Consider the following 23,202-nt stretch of genomic DNA (forward strand, 5'->3'; position numbering starts at 1 on the left):
TTAAAAAAGGGTACGCCTGTGTCAGCACCCTATCTCTGTATATTTACACAAATGAAAGCATGTTTTTAGATAAGTTTTAGATAGCGGTTAATCTTGTGGGTCCCTTCATATACATCTCCTGTGTGTGCACTCACATTATCAGTGCTGCCTCTTCTTTCCTCCCCCTCTCCCCATGGCTATATGTCCAGCCGCTTTTAAACTCAATAAGCAGCTGCAAGTAGCGCCTTGTCCAGTCTTTCTTCTTTCTTAGTGTGCCGTCTCTGTTGGCGCTTCATCTTTTCAAAGCTATGAACCAACTAGCCCCGCAACACGTTCTAACAAACTTTCCATTTCAGTGCGCACTGAATGGCTAGAGCTTGAGAGACTGCACTGATGACTGGTACCTGCCCTACCAGTTTCGAGCTCAATTCAACAAGTGCGTGCTGAAATGGACAGTCCACATAGCGGACACTTACAGAACACTACTCCAGATGCGTAAATTTTTTTCAGATGCCTAGAGTCCAGAAGCTTTTGTTTTAATTAGGGGCAACGTGCATTCGAGTAAGCCACTATTCACCATCTTAAATAGCGCAGAAAGTAGACTGCAGAACTCAAAACTGCCAACAAAACCACATTCATGCTAACAGCCCCAAACTCGGTGTAGAGTGCCATGTCAAGCATGGGGATGCAGTCAATGAGGCCAGATAGATCTAACTGCAAAGTGTTATGAAATGCACGAGTGAACTAGCTAAAGAGAATCAGAACCAAAGAATTAATAAAACAACACCCGACTTTTGTCATCTGGACTATTTAGCTATGCTTTGGTGATCCACTGAATGCTGTGCTCCTCAACTTTTGGCAAATATGCGGGCCACATGAGAACTAAGACAACACCATGCAGAGAAGACATGACCAGGGACTATCTGCCCTTGTAACCAATGAATGACCTTTAGAAATATTCATACAGCTGCAACGAAACTTCTCCAATCTGTTCACCTCCTACAATTCTTAGTAGCAACTGAACAAATTTTGCTTAATTGGGCCCAAGCACAATTTCCAGTGACAAAAAATTGGGTTTTAGGTGCCAAAACCACTTTCTGATAATGAGGCATGCCGTAGTGGAGGACTCTGGAAATTTCGACCACCTGGGGTTTTTTAACGTGCACCTAAATCTAAGTACACTAGTGTTTTCGCATTTCGCACCCATCGAAATGCGGCCACCGTGGCCGGGATTCGATCCTGTGACCTCGTGCTCAGCAGCCCAACACCATAGTCGCTGAGCAACCATGGCGGGTAATTTCCAGTGACAAAAGTGCATGTGAAGTAGTACAGGGCGCACAACCTTAAGTCTGTTTTCACTGATAATGGAAACAGCGCGAACAAGACGACAATGGAGTGAGACGACACAGGACACTCCGTCGTCGTCTTGTTCACGCTGTTCCCATTATGAATGTATACCAACTCACTCAACTTTCCACTTTAATTCTGTTTTCATTGACTGAACAAATTGAATGTTGCATGAGGAAAGCTACAAGGATTGTCTATCAATATACAAATGAAAAATAAATGCGCAAGAAAGGCTCATCATCCGTGCTCTATAGCTTCTGCACCTGACATTGAGGCATTTCTCATAATTTTTCCATCAACAGACAAATGATTGAAAACAAGCGTCATGTGCATTTTTCTCTCACTACAACCAATTCGGCATGACAACATGTATGACATGGCTGAAGCAAGGTGCGCGAGTAAAACTCAACCTTCAGCTTTCTTGGTTACGGTATAGCGTAAGGAAGCAGGCTCAGAACCAATGTGCAAGCAAAGAATACAGAGTGCACAAACAAAGAAGCTTCCTGCGAAATCAACAAGCTATGTCTTTTCAGTAAAGTTTCCTACCCTGAGCAAAGAAACTGCTCAAGCATGCAGCATCTTAGGGTGCTTAGCCTGTTTGCTCATTTGGAGATTCCATCACGAGGAACAACCCAGTCACACCACTGAGAAATTGGGCAATTCAAATGTTACCCCGCAATGGGATCGTAATGGGAGCCGCACGATCGGGTCATCACTTCACACCTGCATTTAAAACGAGCACCTTTTCCAAGTCGTTTGTGGAATTAAAACAAGCTGCTTGCCGATAATATGCTTAAGTCTCTCCTTTTTAGGAGGCCAGTCTCGATAGCACCAAAGTGATCTTAACCCATGCATCCACGCTTTCGCAGTGAGGTGACCGCAAAAACCTAGCGAACAGAACGTCGGAGAATGCAATCGTCGAAAACATGGGCAGCAAACAAACGGGCAACCACATGGCGCGCATTTCCAGGTGCACTCAAAAGGCGCAAATTAAAAAAGCAGTTATGGGTAGAAAGTAATAGAATACTTGGAGAACTTCAGAACGGGTTCAGAAGAGGTAGGCACTTAGATGATAGCCTGTTCGTGCTTACCCAGTGCATAGAAATAGCTAAGGCGGAAAATTGACCTCTGTATTTAGCCTTCCTGGACATAAGCGGTGCATACAACATGAACAGGGAACTCCTGTGGAACATATTAAAAGATGAAGGTATCGGTCATGAGGTAATTGATTTTCTACAGGAAATATATCGAGAAGATAATGTTGAAATAATATGGGAAGGAATTAGAGTACAACAACTGTCGAGGTACACAAAGGATTAAGACAAGCTTGTCCTCTATCACCGCTGCTGTTCATGCTTTTTATGATAAGTATGGAAAGAAGACTACAAGGAAACAATCTAAGGTATAATCTGTCGTACGGATTAGACGGAACGGTTGTTAAGCAATGAGTACCGGGTTTAATGTATGCGGACAATATTGTACTGTTAGCAGATAGCCAGGGAGATTTGCAAACTTTGGTTAATTACTGTGGAGACAAAGGTTTAGGTTTCAGCTTTAGTACAGCTAAGTCCGGTGGGATGTTTTTCAACGATACAACTGATTAGGAGCTTACAATACAAGGCAATGAAATACCCCGAGTGGCCGAATAGAAATATCTCAGGGTATAGATAAACAAAGGGCAGATGTATATGGAAAAACACGAAGTCTCTCATAGCAAAAGGGCAAAGATATGCCGGGATAATGAAACAGGGCATTGTGGGGGTACAAAACATATGAGGTACTGAGAGGTATATGGAAGGGAGTAATGGTGCTTTGGCTTACTTTCGGGAATGCGGTCCTGTGCTTAAGGGCAGAAGTTCAGTCGAGAGTAGAAGTAAATCAGAGAGCTGTTGGAAGATTAGCAGTAGGGGCCCACGGGAAAACCACAAACGAAGCAGTACAGGGGGATATGGAATGGGCATCATTCGAAGCACGGGAATCTAAGAGTAAAATCCTATACAAAAAACGCTTGAGGAAATTGGACGATAACAGCTGGGCAGCTAAGGTATCTAAATACCTATACAGAAAGAGCATTGACTCACAATGGCGGAAAAGAACTAGGAAGCTAACCGGCAAGTATGCCAGACAAGAGGACGTAGCATTAAACGACAGGTTAAAAACATGGAAGGTAAAAATTGGATAAATTCAATGGAAAAGAAGCATAGTGCGGAACTTTATTGATACCAGAAATAGCAGATCAGGAAGCGTGTTATGATAACTCAAGAGGCAGTGCCCTACTCTTTGAAGCTAGGCCAGGATGTCTTAGAATGCGGAGCTATAGAAGAAAGTTGAAGAAGAAGACATGTACTGCGTGTGGTAAATCTGTAGAAACAATAGAACACCTCATACTAAAATGTGATGGTATCCATCCCGATGTCGATGCGGGCACAGTCATGCTTCCTGAGGCCCTAGAGCTCAGTGATAACAATAGTCATGTAAATAAATATGCGGTGGAAATTAGCAAAAATCTATTGGAGGATTGGTGGCTCAAAAGCAGAGAGGTGACATGAGGTTAAAAGTGTAGGAAGACGTACTTAAAGAAAGTGGCGACTTTTAATAACTTACAACACAGTTAAACAAAAATAAAAAGCTGAGCATGGTGGCAACTGCCATCACCCCGCTTCAAAGGGGACGCTCCTACCTTCCATCCATCCACCCCCACCGTGCGTCTATTAATGCAACACTGAGCGACTACAATCGCGGTGGAAGACCGCGTTAACAGCGTCGCCGGCGAAAGCAGGTGCAACGCACTTCTCCTACTGTAACAACGTGGTTCTTGCGCAGCGCCAAAGGGACGCACCTAAATAGGTTTCATTCGAGGATGCCGTTATACGGGGCAGGTTAACTTCTGGCACAGTGCAGCAGCAGACTGCTCATGGAGGGCGATAACTGCGCTGAAAGCTTGCAGCAAAAGCTGGCACAAGTACGCAAGTTGTGCAAGGCACCGCGATCAGTTCGGCCGGTGCAGGAAGACGCGAGCGAAGGGTTCGTGCAGGAGAAATGAAAGGTCCGTTTACCGGCTGTACTCGACGTGCCCATGCTACGATGGTACGACGGCAGCTGCGGCAGGGCAATCGGCTTCCAACGCAATCCAGGGGGGGACACCTCGACGCCCCGAACGGTGACCGAGCTGGGGCCGAGGCGCGGCTACCCACTCGAGCGTCGTCTGCCTGACGTCAAGACCCCGAGCGAGGCCGGGGGAAAACGAGGCGACACGTTTCGGCAGCCGAGCTCGCGCGCGCCGCACGCTCCACTGGTGCGCTTCCGAAAAAAGACCACACCACAGCGACACCGCGGTGGTGGCACACTTCGCAAAAGCGCACTTTTTCGTCTTTTGTGTTCGCCTACGCTGGCGACGACGCGGGCCCGGTGCCTCGCGTCGCCGTGGTCTTCTGCAGCGTGACGCAACGCAGCAGCGGGACTCTGCCACTCCTATGTTTTTTGTTGTTTTTTTTTTCTTGTCGCCCCGTCAAGGAACTCGGAAGGGCGTCGTTTCGGAAGCTCCAGGAACAAGATTGCTTTCGCTGTGGCTGCCGCGGTCGGCATTGCTGCTGGCTGCGCCAACGGCGTTGCCCACCCACCTCGATTACTTTCGAGCAGCGAATTTTCAGCGACGCGATACAAGGGTACGTTATTCACAAAAAAAACGCAAAATAAAGAAAATGGGGGGGGGAGGGGGGTCACGATTGGTAGTGAGCTTCCCGGATGACCAGCAGACCCTTATCTGAAACTGCGCCGCGGGCTTGCGTGCCCTCGTCGCGTATTTTGATGCGGGTCGCAACGCAGAACGAAGTGTCACACAGAAGGTGATTGACCACAGCGTCGACCCGAACCGGTGGCACGGGAAGAAGAAAAATAATCGCGCCCGCGGCATGTTCCTTATCGCGGAGTCCACATGCGACGCATAACCGCGTCGCCATCTCCGTCGGACAGTGAACCCCCACAAGCTGAAAGCTCTGTTACAACTGGTCTTGCTTCCTTCTTTTTTCACCCGAATAGTTAAAGAAACGATAAAAGTGCATCTACGCAATAAAAACGTCGACGAAGACAATTTGCACGGGAGGGGGTGGAGAAGGTGGCAGACCTTGCGCCGGGCGGCTATCGAGGCGGCGACCAAACCAAACAGCACAGGCGAGCACACACACCGCACAGCTTTCGAGCAAAATAAAACAGCAAAGAGCGCGTGACAGGGGCTTACACAGGGCCCCGGAGGAAGTGACGGTCAGGAAGGCGCCACACGTGGGCACGAACGACAAAACAGCACAAAACACGAAACTGAAATGCGTCCGTACGCGATCAAATATCCGCTCGCGACGGAAACACACATACTGCACCTAATTAAAGGGCAGGGGGATGCAAACGATTTGAGGAACTTTGGTAACAGGAGCTTGTGACGAAACAAAACAGAGAAGCCCGTAGGGTGAGCACGGTAGTGGCAAGCAGAGGTAGACGGAAATGACGCAAACAAACCTTCACGGAACGGCGAAGAGGAACGTAATATGCAAGACCGAAACACAACAAAATGCACGCAAATAGCGCAGCTCACTTTGTTTTTTTCTTCGCCTGTCGCACGCACACACGACGGCAGTGACGTCAGTTCTCGGGATTACGCCGACCAGCTTTTCCTGCTAATGACCGGGTACGGAACAAATGTATCAGTATTTCCCGCAATCAACGGAGGTCACTTAGGGTGGCCTCAAGTTGGAGCCACGCTGTATATACACATATCCTCGATTTCATTTTTTTTTTTTTCGGGTGCGGGGTGGGGGCGATTATTCTCTCTTCAGAAACAGAACAGCACAATACGTAGTACATCGATCTTGTCAAAGGACAAGTACCTACGAATTGCGTCACATTTCGCGGAAAGGAGCCGCCGATCGAAATAGCGCCGTTAAATTGATTAGCCGACGTACATTTGTCAACGCTGGACACATCGACCAGCCCATGACTCAGACAGAAAATGAAAAACGCGGTCTCTCGCGGACAGCTCACACGAAATTTTGTCAATCTCGTCGTAAGGTCTGGCGGACATGCATGCCATGAAAGTCGCGCAGTCGGAAGAGAGAGACGTCAAATGGCTATCGGGGTTCGGCTGGCCATAAAAGCCACTCGGTGGCACAATGTCCAACACGTCGCTCCTTGCAATTCGACGTTCACTGCTAAAGTGCGCAGCGATGACGCGGATTTCGTGAGCAAAGGCCCACGTGAGGATAGCAGGTCAGAGTCCAGCGCTACGAAAACCGATCGGTGCGCGATGACTGGACGCACGTAGGCACCCACGATGGAAAGAGCCAAGCGAGGAAGGATCCTCTATCTGTCAAGGCTTCGCTGGCGGAGTGTCCTTTCGTGGGGCCGCTCGTTAGCGGCGCGCCGAAACAAAAGGACCTTCCGCTGGAAGGACGGCTGCGGGCCGTGCCGATGGCAAAACCGCGACGCTCAATGGCCCAGCTGACGGCGGCCTCGGCCGATAGCGCAGGGACAACCAAAGCACGGACATTTCATGCACAACGCGCCATTCACGACACTCGGAAGCACACTCGTCCCAATCGACGACACGCGACGTCCGTCTGTCGACGGCGTTCTCGAAACACGCAACGCATAATAGAGACGCGAGTTCACGGAAGAGCGACAATACAAAGGACGGCGGCTCTCCTGCGCAGTGCGATGTGGGGTGGCGATCGCGCTTACCTCAGTTTGCCGACGCTACGTTCATCCAACAGTTTTCGGGCGACAGTCATTCCGACGGGCCGGACAGATCGCACATACTTTTCAAGCCCTTTACGCAGTCATCATCGTCGTCGCAGGCAATGGTCACAAACACACAACACAGCCGACGCTGCCAGACGGCAGCCGGAACTCGTCGGGTCGGGGCGTGCAAGCAAGGGGGTCGGCGGCTCAAAACAGCAGGGCCAGGCGGGCGCTCTAGCAACGACGGCACACAACCGAGACACCAGAGGACGACAAGCCGCTTCGCTGTGGTTTCATCATCCCGGGAGGACTGCGGCTATCGCGAGGCAGCGCAGACCTCCGTGGGGTTGCCGCACAGACTCTGACTGCTGGTGCCGATGCTAGCACTCGGAGCTCAACGCCAACATGTCCTCCGCTTCGCCCCGTTTCCTTCTCGGGCCTACGGGCCGCGCAGGGGACGGAGAGACCGGCTGGGGATGTCGGAAACGAGAGGCTGACGCAGGCTCGGATTGGCTCCGTTTGACCTCAAAAACACTAAAACAAAAACAAACTTTGCATGGCTTGGCTCGGCTATCTTCTGTATTGTACAAAAATTGTGGCGCAACGTGACGTCCATCGTAGGGATTTCTGTATGCTAAAGTATGGTCTTTGAGATTCGCTTTTGTTGCTCTCAGAAAGCCGTCGCTGTGAGAGTTGTAGATTAAATGACCAGCCATCGCTGTCAATTTATGGTTACGGAACTTAACGTTCTGCGAGCTGGGGAGAGTTCTTACTACTTGCAAGGTGAAGCGCCGCTTTGAACATGTGAATAATTTTAAGCATTCCTGAATTCACATTCGTTGGTGGCGCATCGGCCACTAATTGGTGTCCAAACCAAAACCCTAACGTTGTTTGTGCTGCCGCATTCAACCATAGAAAACTTGATTCAGCCAGCAAAAGCAACGAGACGTTCATTTGAGGGATCGCCAGCCATTTGTGCGCAAGCGCCAGTAAGAGCGGGCCCGAGAGGGAAAATCTGAGGGCTTTTGCTCCTTGAATATTTCCCTCGAGCTCCACCACTGGAAAATCTGGCGCCACCATCGGCGTGACGTGCTATTAGGGATCACGTGGACATAGCGGCCGCGTCGGCTGCTTCGGGAGCGCCGAAGCGAGCTGAAAACGAGAGTTTAAATTCCCTCATACGCTGCGGTCCTTATTTAGTGGCGAGATTTTCCCGCTTCGAGTGTCTCCTTTACAATGCTTGAAAGCACTACAATAGGTAGTGGCTGCCTTTGAAGGCGTGCAACATGGTACATTACTGCTCGGTTGCCGCAGTGCCGGACAGTCATCGGCTACAGTCATCATCATCATCGGCCTGGTTACGCCCACTGCAGGGCAAAGGCCTCTCCCATATTTCTCCAACAACCCCGGTCATGCACTAATTGTGGCCATGCCGTCCCTGCAAATTTCTTAATCTCATCCGCCCACCTAACTTTCTGCCGTCCCCTGCTACGCTTCCCTTCCCTTGGAATCCAGTCCGTAACCCTTAATGACCATCGGTTATCTTCCCTCCTCATTACATGTCCTGCCCATGCCCATTTCTTTTTCTTGATTTCAACTAAGATGTCATTAACTCGCGTTTGTTCTGTCATTAACTCCGCACTTTTCTTATCCCTTAACGTTACACCTATCATTCTTCTTTCCATAGCTCGTTGCGTCGTCCTCAATTTGAGTAGAACCCTTTTCGTAAGCCTCCAGGTTTCTGCCCAGTCATCGGCTACAGTCATCGGCTACAACTCGGGTATGCAGCAAGCACAGACGCGAGGAAGATTTCTGCTACGGCGCCGGGTCTGCGATGTTCGGAAAACGCGCACTGAGACGCTCGCCCGAGACCACTGCCAGACTACAATGTCATGACGGTTTGGTCTATGAACTTGTCGGTGCTATAGATACTGGCAAGTTCATTGGAGTGGAAAGGGAGCGGTAGGAAGCACATTAAAAGAAAGCATGGCATATGGTCATGTTTGTGTTATGAATTAATACACTGGATTACAAAAAAGAAGCAGTGGGAAATCGCACGCTGAGGGCACCGATAAACATACAGGGCGATGCAACTCGAGAAATAATATTGAAACGTTCAAGAATTTAGAAGAAAAAAAAATTGAGTCGTCGCGACGGCACATCACAGTCCCCGTAGGCGTCGAAGTCTCTACAATGAAATTATTTTAGAACAGCTCTGATAGCGCCCACGCAATAATGGTTGCTTGCATGCTGTCAAATGCTCATATTCTGCGGCCTAAAGCTCATGGCACGGTGCGAAAACGCGCACGCGGCGAAAGTGAAACAGTGCGCGGACAAGCATGCAGACGCGCAGTCGGTCGCTGCGAATCTGTGCGATCGCTGCATTGAGGCTTCATTCTATTACGCTCCATTTAGTTATACAAACATTATAAGAGCACATTTCACATAGTTTGCTCTCAGCGTTTACCTACCTTTCACGCAAGAAGCCGATTTGGGAGACTCCATCGCGGCGAAGCGCACAGTAGCGTTCACTGTGCGTATTCGGTAAAGAGATAGCGTCTGTAAACGATTCTGAGCTTTCAGTTTGCCCAACATTACTATTTAGACGGTAAAAAATTTCTATCGTTTCGAAAGTACTTTCAGAAATGTCCAGGAGAGCTCGCGCGTGGTGTTTTCAGTGAGCGCTGACAGCAAAACCTATGAGGAGCGCGCCGCGTGATCCCTCATACTACGCCAGTGAGGCGCTTCCGATAGATGTTCCGAAACGCAGTTTGCGTCTCGCGCATGCACAGTGGCTTCAACGCTATTTCTTTGGGGCCCCAAAACGTTTGGGGCCCCTATCACAGAGAAATGCCCCTATTTTAACTGCGCGGCGCGAAGAGATGCAGATGATCAATGTACTTTTAGACAAATCTAATGGTACATAGACATATATTTCCACGACATATATGCAAGAAAGAAATTATAAAATATTCTAAATGCACTGATTGAAACAGTGAGAACTCCCGTCCGGAATAAGCGTGTTTCTTTTAGAAGCTGCACCAGCCCCAGGTGAACCAATAGACTTTCCAAGGAAAGGGATCAAGACAATTATGGAACGTTAGTATGAACAACAATGTTCGGGACACGATCTTGCCTATAGTCAGACTCAATCGGGGAGACCGGGAAGCCTTTACCAAAGTAATCTCCGTGGCTTGTCTGGCGATCTCTTTCCACGTGCCAGCAGGCGAAATGAAGTAGAAACATATAATCTAATAGAATGGTATTTGCTATTCAGATCGTATTCGACTTCAGAATTCACCATTAAAAATTATTGAATAGCCGTATGCGTTCGAATGTAAAGAATAACAGCTCTTTTGAAGCCTCTAAGGCGAGGGGCCGATGAAAGTGAGGACTCTTTGTCTGAATAATTGTGCTGCAGCAGAGTCGTGGCTGTTGCACCGAGGCGCACCAGTTTCCGAGAGAATGAACGCACGGGTGCTAATCGGTTCTAGTGAACAAGTTTCTCGGTGTCATTCAACATAAACGCTCCGTTTTGGGACAGCCTGTAAATCTGCAAACTTGTATTAGGCAAGGATTTTTTTTTTTTTTTTACAGACTCACCATGCATGCCTGGAAGAGTGCAACCCATTAAAACTGGGTGCTCAATGTAGTACCAGACTAATCTTCTTCGACGAACACGGCAGACCTACAAATATGTTTACGTGTATGTGAGGCATATCGTTCCTTTAAATGCTTCAGTAATGCTTCTATTGTTCAGTATTGTTCAGTATATTGATAGTGCACCGGATAACTGAAAGCAGCCGTTTATATTGCAGAAGCTGCTTAGTTGAGCGGACGTACAGTCGGCAACGGCATTACATGCATGAAATATAAGATAAGCGTCACATGTTTTTCTCTGTAACCAAATTCGAGAATTATTTCTTTCGTTTATACCCCTAGAAAGAAGCCAAAGGACGTAACTACCTGAATTCTTTTTTTTTCCTGTTCTTTTGTAATTGAACAAATTCTAGCGTTTTACGTCTGGCGATATGCTTATGATGTTCCCGTCTCACAACCTGGGGTTCTGGAACATGCGCCTAAGCAGAATTACGAATCCGATTCCGCGACCTGGTTTGGACCCGTGAGCTCGAGTTTAGCAGCGCAACAGCATGTCCACTTAACAGCGAATGTGTTACGCGCTACTTTCCCCACTATCGCGTCCGCCATGAAGAAAAAATCCCGAAGATAGTATAATGCCAGGCCGACGTACCCGCGGCATAGCTGAGGCAGGCGTTAAGCACTCCCCAATACGTGGGGAGTGCTTAACGTATAGAGCGGGTTTCTAGCGTGGTCTCCGGGAATAAGACCGATCCCATAAATGAACTTCCCACCCGAAAATTAGAAATGATGTTGCATATGCATGGATGCTGCGAAAAAATCGAGCCAAATGTCCGTGTTCTGGCCAGATTTAACACTGCCATGATGTACAGGGGCGTAGCCAGGGGAGGGGGGGAGATTATGGGGCTTCAGCCCCCCCACCCCCCGAAATTTTTTCGTGCTGGCATGCGCCGCCGACTAAAGCAACGGCCAGCGCCGGAAACCATGCTCGATTTTGTCTAGAATGTTCTTTTCACTCTCGAAAAGTCATTTCAGCACGAACATTGCGAAATTGGGCTGAAGTTCGCGGCAACGCCAACGCACCGGGAGTCACGTCGTAACGCCCCCCGCCCCAGGAGCTCCATCCGAGCAGTTTCAAATGCGTTTTGATGGGGTGCGGGCTTGTCGCGGCATCTCGCGGAGTCCGCGGAATCTAGGGAGCGCTTGGATTGCAATTCTAAAACTTTATGGGTATAAAGTTCTCATAAACTTTTGATGCGAAAGGTGCATTGACATTTTAAAAAGTCGTGCTTTAGATTTTAAATTCCGGAACTTTGCGCGTTTAATGTTGTTATAAACATCTCACGCCAAAGGTGCACTGAGTTTTCTAAAGTCGTACGTCGGACCATACAATGAGACAGAGCAAATCAACACTCTACCAGACAAGTCTGCTAAGTACGCAGTGAGGTCCGATGAGTCGAAGCGTTGTGGGGGTTCATTTGTGCCATTATGTCACAGAAAAGAATATCAACATGTTTTTCACCTGCGCCAAAGCATCCATCAAGGCACTAAACCCAGCGAAAGTAACTACGTTCTTATTCATTCGCGACTACACATTTAGCATCTTCACTTTTCTTGTTCTCGCTACCCGCGGGCTGCCAGAGCCAGCCAGAGAGCATGCGTTTTTCTCGTGTTGCCCCGACCACCACGCGGCGCACTTCGGTGTGTGTTCGTTTGTCTAACCGAGTGGATTTTTGCCTGGCAAAGTTTTGGACGCTTTCTGGCTAGCAGACGAGTAAAATAAATAATGGTCGCTCGCGACCATCACAGTGGGGACTCGACGGGTTGCAACGCGTTCGCTTGAGCGCAATCTGTCCGGAAAGTCCTGTCTCGCCGGTGTAGGATGCCGAGGAGTATGCGTATGATTCTCTGTGGGTCAAGCGTCTCACGTTTTCTTCGATATTCATTCGGTAGGTGCATGAGGTGCCAAAAGTGGTCATTCGATTGTGGCCAACATGCTTTCCTTCGCGTCTTTTTTTTTTTTTTTCATTTCGGTGCCTGCGCCCTACAAAGGAAAAAAAAAAGATATTGTTGCGGCGGAGCGAATTGCCGCATGGTGAAAGTTCGATTTCGTTACTTCTTTTGTGTTGGATAAAGGGCCAGGCGACGCTTCAGTTGCCGGGTACTCTTATTATATTATTGCGACAGCAGTTATATGGAAACTCCAGGCGCGTTCCTGCCGTCGCCGTCGAACTCATGCTCTCTATGAAGTCCAAAGACGTAACATCGCGACCGCGCTCTGCATGCTGCATCTGCGAGTGAAAGCGAAATGGGGGGGGGGGGGGATAGGTGAACCAACGATGATTGCTCAGTCTTGTGTGCGCAAGGAAGAAAATCGGGGACGAAGCGCGCCGCCTTCCGTCGCGCGCGATACATCGGGTGATTGGAGGGAGGAGGGGGCGGTGATCTGTGAATCTGTGGTTGCGCAACATGTTTATTTTCCTTGGTTGATGCATCATACATAGTGACTTTTGCTTAGATACGTAGATTTATTGGAGAGTTATACGTATATTTAAATATCTTATTGCGAGGTGTTGTGTATATGTGCAATGAACTTTGTTTCCAGTTACACTTCTTTGTCCTTTATCAAGGTGTATCTTCGTATTTGTGTATGCCATTGTGTCTTCGTATTTCTAATGTACGAAGGCGAGTCAAATGAAAGTGAGCCAACTCACCCTGCGCAATAATGACTCGGTTCATTATCTGCGACGCATGCGCGTGGCACAGAGGTATCTCTCATTTACAAAAGTGACACGAAGGTGTAAGGATCAAGGTTCTTTAATTCTCTCATGCACTACTAGGTGGAACATGGTTGCGCCACGTAATGGACATTCCAAAGTTGAACGGTGGGGTGTCGTGAGGTTTCTGACAGATGAAGATTTTCCCGAAAAAGAAATCAGTTGCCGTATGGCTGCCGTGTACGTTGAACATTGCATTTCATTGGCCTTTGTAAAGCGTGGGAGCAAACGGTTCAAGGAAGGACGGGAAAGTTGCGAGGACTATCCAAGACCGGGCCATAGCCACCGTGCAATCACCCCCAACACAATTGCAAAGGCTGATTAGAAAAGAACGAATGATAAGTAGCGATGAATTGGCAGGGCGTGTGAACATCAGTCACGGTTCGGGTCTCACCATAATTCATGAACATCTCGGTTATCAGCTCTTGTGTGCGCAATGGATGTCTAACATTTTGAACCACCGCCAGAAGATGGGAAGGCTCGGCGCTGCCTTGACTCATCTAATCCGGTAACATGATGAGGGTGACGACTTTTTGTCTGCAATTGTGACCGGGGACGAATCATGGTGCCACTACTACGAGCCTGAAACACGACGGCAAAGCTTACTGTGGAAACGTTTGAATTCACTACGCCTAAGGAAAGCAAAGGCCGTCATTTCTGCCGGAAAAGTGTTGTTGACTTTTTTTTTTTTCGATCGTCAGGGGCAATTATTTATCGAATTTGCAAGGACTGGAGAGACCATCAATCGTTTCAGATGTTATGAAACGTTGGATCGGCTGCGTGTCGCAATCAAGAACAAAAATCGTGGGAAATTGAGGAGTAGGGTCATCTTGCTCCACGACAATGCCCCGCCCCACGTCGCTGGTGTGGATAATACAAAACTGGCAAAGTTCAAGTGGGAAACGCTGCAACATCCTCCATACAGCCCAGACCTGTCGCCTTGCGCCTTCCACATTTTGGAGCATTAAAAAAAAAACAGCTCAAGGGAACCATATTCATGTCAGACAATGACGTGAAATAGTCAGAGACATTTTGAAGCAACAACCCAAGCAGTTTTATTAGAATCACGCAACTAGTTAGTCAATGGGACAAATGTCTACATGCTCATGTAGGCTACATTTAAACAGAGCATCCTGTTTGTTAAACATTCGCACTGGCTCACTTTCATTTCCCTCGCCCTCATACATTTTGCAGAACTACTGCTTTCCATATATTCTCTCTGCTGAGACTATAATTTTGGTGCAATTACTCACAATACACGACCGGTGACAGCTGCTTTTGCACAACACATTGGAACAAAGGACAGCGCCATTGAGATTTTTCCCTGGTCGTTGCATATGTACAAAAATGTAAACAAGGTTCTTGAATGACAGAGAGAGGGAGAGAGAGAGAGAGAGATAGAGAGATGCAACTGAGAGAAAGGCAGGGAGGCTAATAAAGTTTTATAAAAATATTTGTCCTTAACTTGTTCATTTCATGGCCTTTACATTTTTCATATCAGCGGCATGCACTGCTTTGCTGGTTTGAAATTGATATAGTTCTTAAGTTCGTGTGATATTTGCTTTACGTATTAAATGTACAAAAAACGTGGAAGCATTGATATCACTTATTTCCGGCGCAATTTTTCAGACATACGTGTATATTCTCATATGAACAAATACATATTTTACTTGTCTTGACAGTGCGTAGCGTTCAAAAATTCGTTTGCAGCATTTTTGGCAATTGCAACGCACTTATTATTAATGTTTGATGTATTTTGATCCCTGGACAACTTCTATGAGGAGGAGGCCGAGCTGCAAAGTGAGCCCCCCCCCCCCCCCCCCCCCCCGACGAAATTTTTGGCTACGCCACTGGTGATGTACGATGAATGAGAAGAATGCAAGTCTACAAAAGGGAAACTGTAGCTTCAACCGTGGTTCGAAAGTAAGCAGCGGGAGCGCATGGAACTGTCCTAGGCTACCCTAGGCGCATGAAGCTCAACATTATCTTGTGCTTACGACAGCTAAAAAACAAAGTTCGTAGGTAATATTACTGTATATGACTAAAAATAATAATTGAGTGCTATCTGTCACATAGAAGCACTGTGATACACTTGACAGGAAGTTTATTGGTTAACTTTGCGCTTACTACGGGGCTCTAGCGGGGCATTGCGCGCTCACGACGACAGCCCTGCGGAGTGGAGGTACTATAATTGTTTTCTTGGTAGCGCCCTGGTCGATTTTTTGCGCCTTCTGCAGCGCTTCGCTGGAACTTGAGAGTTTCCGGGGCCAACCAGAAAGTGTTCAGTGTGGAAGCATCATGCATAGCCGTCGTTGATGTCAAGGGTCAACCGTCACGGCGTCACGGACGTTTTGTTACGACGGGTTGTGCAAAAAAAGATTGCGGTAGTCGAATGCGAAAATGTATTTGCAAATAAAACTGCAAATAAAAATGGCTATATTTGGCTTCAATTTTGTTTTCTCTTTTTTGTGTTTGGCTACATTTGGGCTACAATTTCTCTAGCTTTGGGCCACACTGCCTCGTCTGACCTGGCAACACTGCGCCATAGGAATAAAAGGCCAGCCACTGAGGCGGGAGAACACGAATGTCGACCATCCCACCATTGCGTCCAGTGCAAGGTCCAGTGTTTCGTTCTTTCTATGGCTTGCTGGTGAAAGGCTTCAAATACCTCCGAGCTGGCGTTGTGGTTCGTGCGTGACTCTTTGTGAATCGTTCTCGCAAGTGTCTCGCAGCGCTCGAACTGGCCGCCATCATGGGTGAGGGCGTCGTGCCACTGCACTGTCACAGCGCTTTGTACCTCGACCTGGCGCTGGAAGAAGTGAACGGACGCTTCGAGAAACTGCTCTCTGCCGAGGGCGTGGAAGAAAAACTCGCGCAACAAATCATGTCTAGCTTCCGGTCTCGGTTCGGCGACCTTGTCTACGGCAACGTGGTCGTCGACGAACAGGGCCCGACGGGCAGCCTCACACTCGAGAAACTGTCGGACCAGAAACTCTGCGAAGTCACCCACCTACGTGCCACGGTACCGGCTGAAATGCGGCGAAAGCACGAACGGGCCTTGGCGATGGCCTACGGCCGACCTCCCGGCGGTAAACACTCCGACGAAAAACCCTAGAAACGGTGGCGAGGAACAACGCTAATGCTTCTGACGGAGTGCCCGATTTGGGAGCAGCAGACCGTACTGCGGCGAACTGCGTGGGTTGCGTGGTGTCTTTGCAGTGAAACGGGCGTACTTACCTGTGGCGAAGGTGTAGGCGAAGGTGCAGGCGAAGGTGTACGCTCCAAGGGTGCGGATGGGGTCCAAGGGCGCCACAGCAACGTCGAAATCATCATCCTGTGCGACAGAGGCGAGGACCGGTGTCAATAGAAGATGGCTCCAGCTTGTATATAATCTTTCTGATTCATTTTACACGCCTTTAAGTCGGCGAGAATGTACTTTTCTATTGCCCTAGTTGATTGCGCAATAATTTAACTTTAATTGTATACGATTTTCATTTTCCAGCTGCTCCTCCGCTATGCTCCTCCGCTATGCTCCTCCGCTATGCTAGATCTACAGACTTCAAGCCTTGTTTAGGGAAATTTGTAAATCTAAATGAATTTTGTGCTATGCAATTGGTGTGGGCAAACTGCTGACGTGATGGTATGTTTTAATTTAAGACACCGCAAATTACATTTGCTTTAGCTTTAGCATGCAAACTATGAAAACTTATTGTACAGCAGCGTTGTGAATGCATCTTGCAAGGTGTTGATGCCCTAGGCCTTTTTTACAAAGTACTGCTGGAATGTAGATGTCTGTGCATTTCGAAAGCAGTACTTATCTGCAGCTGGTGACACAGATGTAAGCTAGAACACCAAATAAAATAGTGCAGGAAAATCTGGGTTTAAGCAGGCGCATATACCTGTCGAAAAGCATGATAATGCAGTTTCGGCCCTAAGCAAGCCGACTATGCAAACATACACTAGAATTTACCGCGTTTGTGTTTGGGCGAGGTTTGCTTTGGAGGAAAGACAAATAGGTCGCTTATCTTTGTGATTTGCTGAAACTGGCACATAAGTGTGGCACTATATCAGTAGGCAGCAAATGGAATTTGAAAATTATTCACATCTTTTACGTTACTGCCATGAGTGTGCTCCACTTTTTTGGCACTTACATGCTGTAAGAGAGATTCAGCACCCATCTTTACGATTAGAATCATCATCATCAGCCCATTTTATGTACATTGCAGGACGAAGGCCTCTCCCTGTGTACCCCTGTCCTGTGCCAACCGATTCCAACCAGCACCCATGAACTTTCTAATTTCATTGCCCCGTCTAGTCTGCCATCCTCGACTGCGCTTCCCTTCTCTTCGTACCCGTTCTGTAACCCTAATGGTCCAACGGTTATCTAACCTGAGCATTATGTGACCTGCCCAGCGCCATTTGTTTCTTTTAATGTCAATTAGAATATCAGCTATACCCGTTCGCTCTCTGATCCAAACCGCTTTTTCTGTCTCTTAATGTTATGCCTAGCATTCTTCATTCCATTGCTCTTTGCATGGTTATTAACTTGTTCTTAAGCTTCTTTGTCAGTCTCCAATTCTCTGCCCCATATTTGTCAGGTCAGCACTGGTAAAATGAACTGATTGTGCACCTTCCTCTTCAATAATAATGGTAAGCTTCCAATCAGGAGTTGAGAATGTCTGCCATATGTGATCGAACCCATTTTTATTCTATGAATTTCTTTCTCATGATCAGGGTTTCCTGTGATTAATTGACCTAGGTAAACATACTCCATCACAGACTCTAGAGGCTGACTGGTGATCCTGAATTCTTGTTCCCTTGCCCGGCTATTCATCATTATCTTTTTCTTCTGCATATTAATCTTCAACCCCATTCTAGCACACTCTCTGTTCAGGACCTCAATCATTTGTTGTAACTCATCAGCAGTATTGCTGAATAGAACAATGTCATTGGCAAACCGAAGATTGCCAAGATATTCGCCGTCAATCCTTACTCCTAAGCCTTCCCAGTTTAATAGCTTCAATACTTCTTCCAGGCACGCAGTAAATAGCATTGTAGAAATTGTCTCTCCTTGTCTGATCACATTCTTCATAGGTATCTTCCTACTTATGCAAAATTAAGGTAGCTGTGGAATCTCTGTAGGTATTTTCCGAGATGTTTACGTAAGCATCCTGTACTCCCTGATTACGTAATGCCTGTATGACTGCTGGTATCTCTACTGAATCAAATGCCTTTTCGTAATTTATAAAAGCCATATAGAGAGGCTGATTGTACTCTGTGGATTTCTCGATTACCTGATTAAAGGGCCCCTGAAACGGTCCAGACAAATTTTGCAGACGCGTAGGGTACAGCTAAAGGTAATTCACACCGCAGTTTGTGAAACGTCTCATATTAAGAGAGCTACAGACGATTACAAGTTGGTCTATAGTCATGCATTTCCCCCTCAACTCGTTCGTAGAGCGATTGGGGCTAAGCTCCGCCTTCACTGGCTCTGAGTCATGATGGCACATCGTGTTATCGACTTCCGGTTGTCTAGGAGCGCGCGCGCGAAGCCTCTACAAACTCTCCGCCAGCTGCTTGGCAGTCTACCCCAAGCAAGAGCTATTGAAGCAGCTTGCGTTGCGAGCATTCTGTCGCAGCGCTGAACGTGTCTGGTATTCCGGTAACCACAGGCGAGCTGGGTGTTGCGACGGATGGCTGGAGGCATAAACTCAAGCTGAGGAAGAAACTCTAGCGTAGACATATGTGAGCCCCCTGATCGGTCTGAAAGGTCCAGCTACCCGTTGGCGCACAGCTTAACCAGCCAAATAAAGCGCTAATATTGCTCTAGCGAAGTGTAAAACAAACATTTACAGAAACATCTCGATGATTACGCACCTGCCAAAAATATACACCAGCAGCAAAGAACATTTCGTTACTGCTAACGTGTGGTTGAGCTCTGTGCCACCAGGTGGCTGCACCATGCAGACCATTCACATTTGCGCTTCTGCTCATCCCGTGAAATGACACTGTCAAAAGGCCAGGCCCTGTCCCCTTGCACTTGCTTTTACCCTAATACCGGACTCGCGAAATGCTATTGCGTTAGTACTCTTCATGTGTAAAGTGACGGCCGCAAATTCTGGCACCGATCGGATAGAGGCAGTGCGATGTGCTGCAGCCGGTCCGCTCGTCTGCTGCCTTTCACAGGGACATGATGTCGCAGCTTGACATGTTGCCAGTCACTATGTTTGCAGTTCACAATGCAACAAAGTCGAATCATAGTGCTCATGAAAATACTGAGAGGAGAAAATACTGAGCGAAATACTGAACAAGTAGACGACACTTTCTGTGTGCTGGAAGTGCTTAAGTGTAGTGAGAAATTGTTCTTGTGTGTTCTCTTTCTGTTGCTTTCTTTTTATATAAATAAGTTTACTAACATTTCAACTATTACGAACATCATTCGTTCACCATATAGGTGGAAAAATCATCGATGACGCGCCCTGAGCAGCCAATCGGATAGCTCGGCCTATTGACGTCAATTGGGTGATTTACATATGGGTAGGGGTGGCTGAAAATTTCGTCAAGCAGTGTGCTGCGATTGGTAGCGATGTACATATTTAAAACCTTATAATATATTACACGCTTTACAAGGAGCACTTAGAAGTGTCAATTAATAATCAGAAGGACCTACAGTATGTTTGTACAAAATCATCAAAATTGTTTCAGGGTCCCTTTAATGACATGGAATTGTTGAGTATCCCTTTCTGAAACCAGCCTGTTCGCTTGGTTGGCTCAAGTCCAGTGTTGCCCTTATTCTACTGCAAATTATCTTGGTGAATATTTTATATAATATTGGGAGTAAGCTAATTGGCCTATAATTTTTCAATTCTTTAACGTCTCTTCTTGTAGATTAATATAATGTTTGCATTCTTCCAGTTTTCTGGGACCCTTGCAGTCAATAGATGCTTCGTATAGGGAGCAACCAGTTTTCCAAGCGTTACGTCTCCTCCATCGTTGATTAAATGGGCTGTTATTCCATCTTCTCTTGCCGCTCTTCTTTGTTTCATGTCTTGCAAGGTCCTTCTGGCGTCATCACCAGTTATAGGAGGAGTTTCTGTATCCTGTTCATTACTGCTTCGAATGGAGGCATTCTGACTCCTCTGGGTACCATATAATCTAAGTGCTTTTGATCTATGTGCAGAACTAGTTTGAATACGTATGGCTTCAAGCAGGACAATGCCACTTGTGGAACAACACCACGTTGTGCTGGTCCTGCCACTATAATTCAGACAAAAGTTCCATTTTATGAGCATGCCTTTCTGCACACTACAGGAGCTGCATTGCCCGCGGGTGAGGAACGAGCGAGCAGTGCTCAAACGTATGGTTCGGGACCATTCAACACACAGAGAGGCTGCCGCTACTCTCAGGCGACGACGACATCGCCATCGAAGAGCATCACGAAGAGTAACATCTACTGAAAGATATACACCATCGTCTTCCGGCAAAGCGGCTACCGTATCAACGCCGACTTCCACAAAGACAGACACTTCGAAAATGAAGAAAGGGGCAAGACTCGCACCTCCTGAAGAGTGGCCAACACTTCCACGAGCACAACCTGCACCGGAGTCGCATCAAATTGCGCCGCCCTCAATGACCTCACGAACCGAGGATACGACGACGACTGGGGATCGCCAAGTCATAGTGATGCTGAAATCACTTATGGACGCCATGCGCATTCTACTGAGCAGCATGAAAACCCCGTCGGCACAGAGCGCACTGCAGGTGCTGGACACCTTGAGTCCGGTGCTTGCGACTCTAGGGTAAAACCACGGCCCGAAAATTGCCGTCGTTTCAAGAGGAGGTCAAGAATGCATCTGTCTTTCAGTGGAACTCCAGAGGGCTTAAGTCACGCATGTCCGATTTCAGACAGTTTGTATTTACACACCAATTCCCCATTATCGTGATTTGTGAGCCCAACCTGTCAGCTCCCATCAGACTGTCCGGGTATGAGTGCTTTATGTCCTCTGCCCACGGCGAGTGCAGCAAGGTCGTTGTGTTTATACGCCGTGACTTGACTTATGTACATCACGCAGTGCCTCCTGACGAAGCAAATCAATACGTTTGCTTAACAGTGAAGAAGAAAAAGCTGACATTCACAATTCTTGGAGCCTATTTATCTCCAACCAGTCGTCTAGATTGTGAGCGCTTACGGGGAATTTTGACATCGACTCCACAGCCGTGGGTGCTCACCGGGGACTTTAACGCCCACCATTACCTGTGGGGAAGCTCCAAAGTGAACTCTAGAGGCAGAACGTTGGTGTCCTTTGCCTCTGAACTGGAATTTTGCCTGTCAAACGATGGTAGCCCTACTTATCTGCGTGGATCAGCGTATAGTAGTTGCTTGGACCTTACCTTCGTTTCACGTTCGCTTTCGAGAAGAGTGCACTGGTTTTCGGATTTAGAAACGCGGGGTAGCGACCACATCCCAACCTATTTGAAGATCGAAGGTTTGACTAGCTCCAAGTCCTCCAGAACCGTCCAGTGCACCGATTGGCCTAAATACAAAATAATAATGGAAGACTGTTGTCATGACGGCACCTCCTATAAACTACAGGGCGCGATAAAGGATGCCATACAAACAACCACGCATTTCCTTTCGAAGAGTTCTTCCCGCACCGATTTCGACATCGAACTAGCGAAACTTCGAGCAATTCGCCGTCGTGCGGAGCGAAGATATAGACGCACGAAGTCCAATTATGATTTGAGATTGGCTAGACGAACACAAAAGAAAATGCAGCGTCACATGAACAAGCTGGCTTCGCGACAATGGGTTTCCTTTTGCGAGTCCCTGGATCCGCGAAAACCTTTGTCGCTTATATGGAGGACTGTTCGTGGCCTTCGCACAACCTTTGGTCAGTGCCACCCGTTTAAATCTCTGGCACTCCATCTACAATGTAGAGATATTGATGTCGCTGAATCTTTCTGCAGAAAGATTGCTGGCGAAGCAAATTCCGATGGAACGGGTACGGGAACGCTCGACCACCCACTGTTCTCACGTGATCCCCGCATGGAATGCCCTTTTTCTATGGACGAACTAGAAGCTGCGCTGGCTTTGTGCAGGCGTTCTTCAGCGCCAGGACCTGACGGCATTACATACCGTGCCCTGTGTAACCTAGGAGACCAAGCTCGGAAGGCACTCTTGCTCCTGTACAACGACTCCTGGCAGACGGGTACGGTTCCGCAAGAATGGAAGTCAACTCGCCTCATTCCACTTCTGAAAGCTGGCAAGTCGCCTTTGGACATTTCCTCATACCGTTCGATAGCACTTGCCAGCTGTGTCGGAAAAACAATGGAAAGAATGATTTTAACACGTCTAGAATGGTACTTAGAGTACTATGAAATCTACCCAGATGCTATGGCCGGATTCAGACGTGGCCGTTCGTCAACAGACAACGTTGTTGACTTGATAACATTTGTACAACACCAAAAGGCCTGTAAGCAACTATCTGCTGCTCTGTTTCTAGACGTTAAAGGGGCTTATGATAATGTCACCCATGAAGCCATCCTTAGCACATTAGAAGCCGTCGGACTTGGTGGTAAGATGTATATGTGGGTGTGCAACTACTTACAGAGGAGACCATTCTATGTAGACACAGAAAATGGCCCGACATCCGAGCATTACGGTAGCCGAGGAGTCCCTCAAGGCGGAGTGCTTAGCCCGACTCTTTTCAATCTCACCCTCTGTGGATTAGTTGACAACTTGCCAAGCACCGTACGACTTTCCATCTATGCG

At 47.7% G+C, this 23,202-nt stretch overlaps 1 protein-coding gene across 6 annotated transcripts in view; it reads right to left on the reverse strand.

Moving 5' to 3' along the window:
• The window catches only part of Hipk (Homeodomain interacting protein kinase), a 102,315-nt gene extending 94,753 nt beyond the window's left edge, over positions 1-7,562 (reverse strand). For 2 of the 6 annotated variants that reach the window (XM_070536256.1, XM_070536255.1), the window contains exon 1: positions 4,383-4,649. The gene's annotated coding sequence lies outside the window, so the exon portion shown is untranslated. Of the gene's footprint in view, positions 1-4,382; positions 4,658-5,449; positions 5,520-5,563; positions 5,587-7,053 lie in introns of those variants that run through there. The other 4 variants (XM_070536253.1, XM_070536254.1, XM_070536257.1 and 1 more) reach the window with 4 other exon arrangements.
• Between the last annotated feature and the right edge of the window lie 15,640 nt (positions 7,563-23,202).

This window comes from Dermacentor albipictus, chromosome 3, assembly GCF_038994185.2.
Source record: "Dermacentor albipictus isolate Rhodes 1998 colony chromosome 3, USDA_Dalb.pri_finalv2, whole genome shotgun sequence".
In the NCBI taxonomy this organism is placed as follows: Eukaryota; Metazoa; Arthropoda; class Arachnida; order Ixodida; family Ixodidae; genus Dermacentor; species Dermacentor albipictus.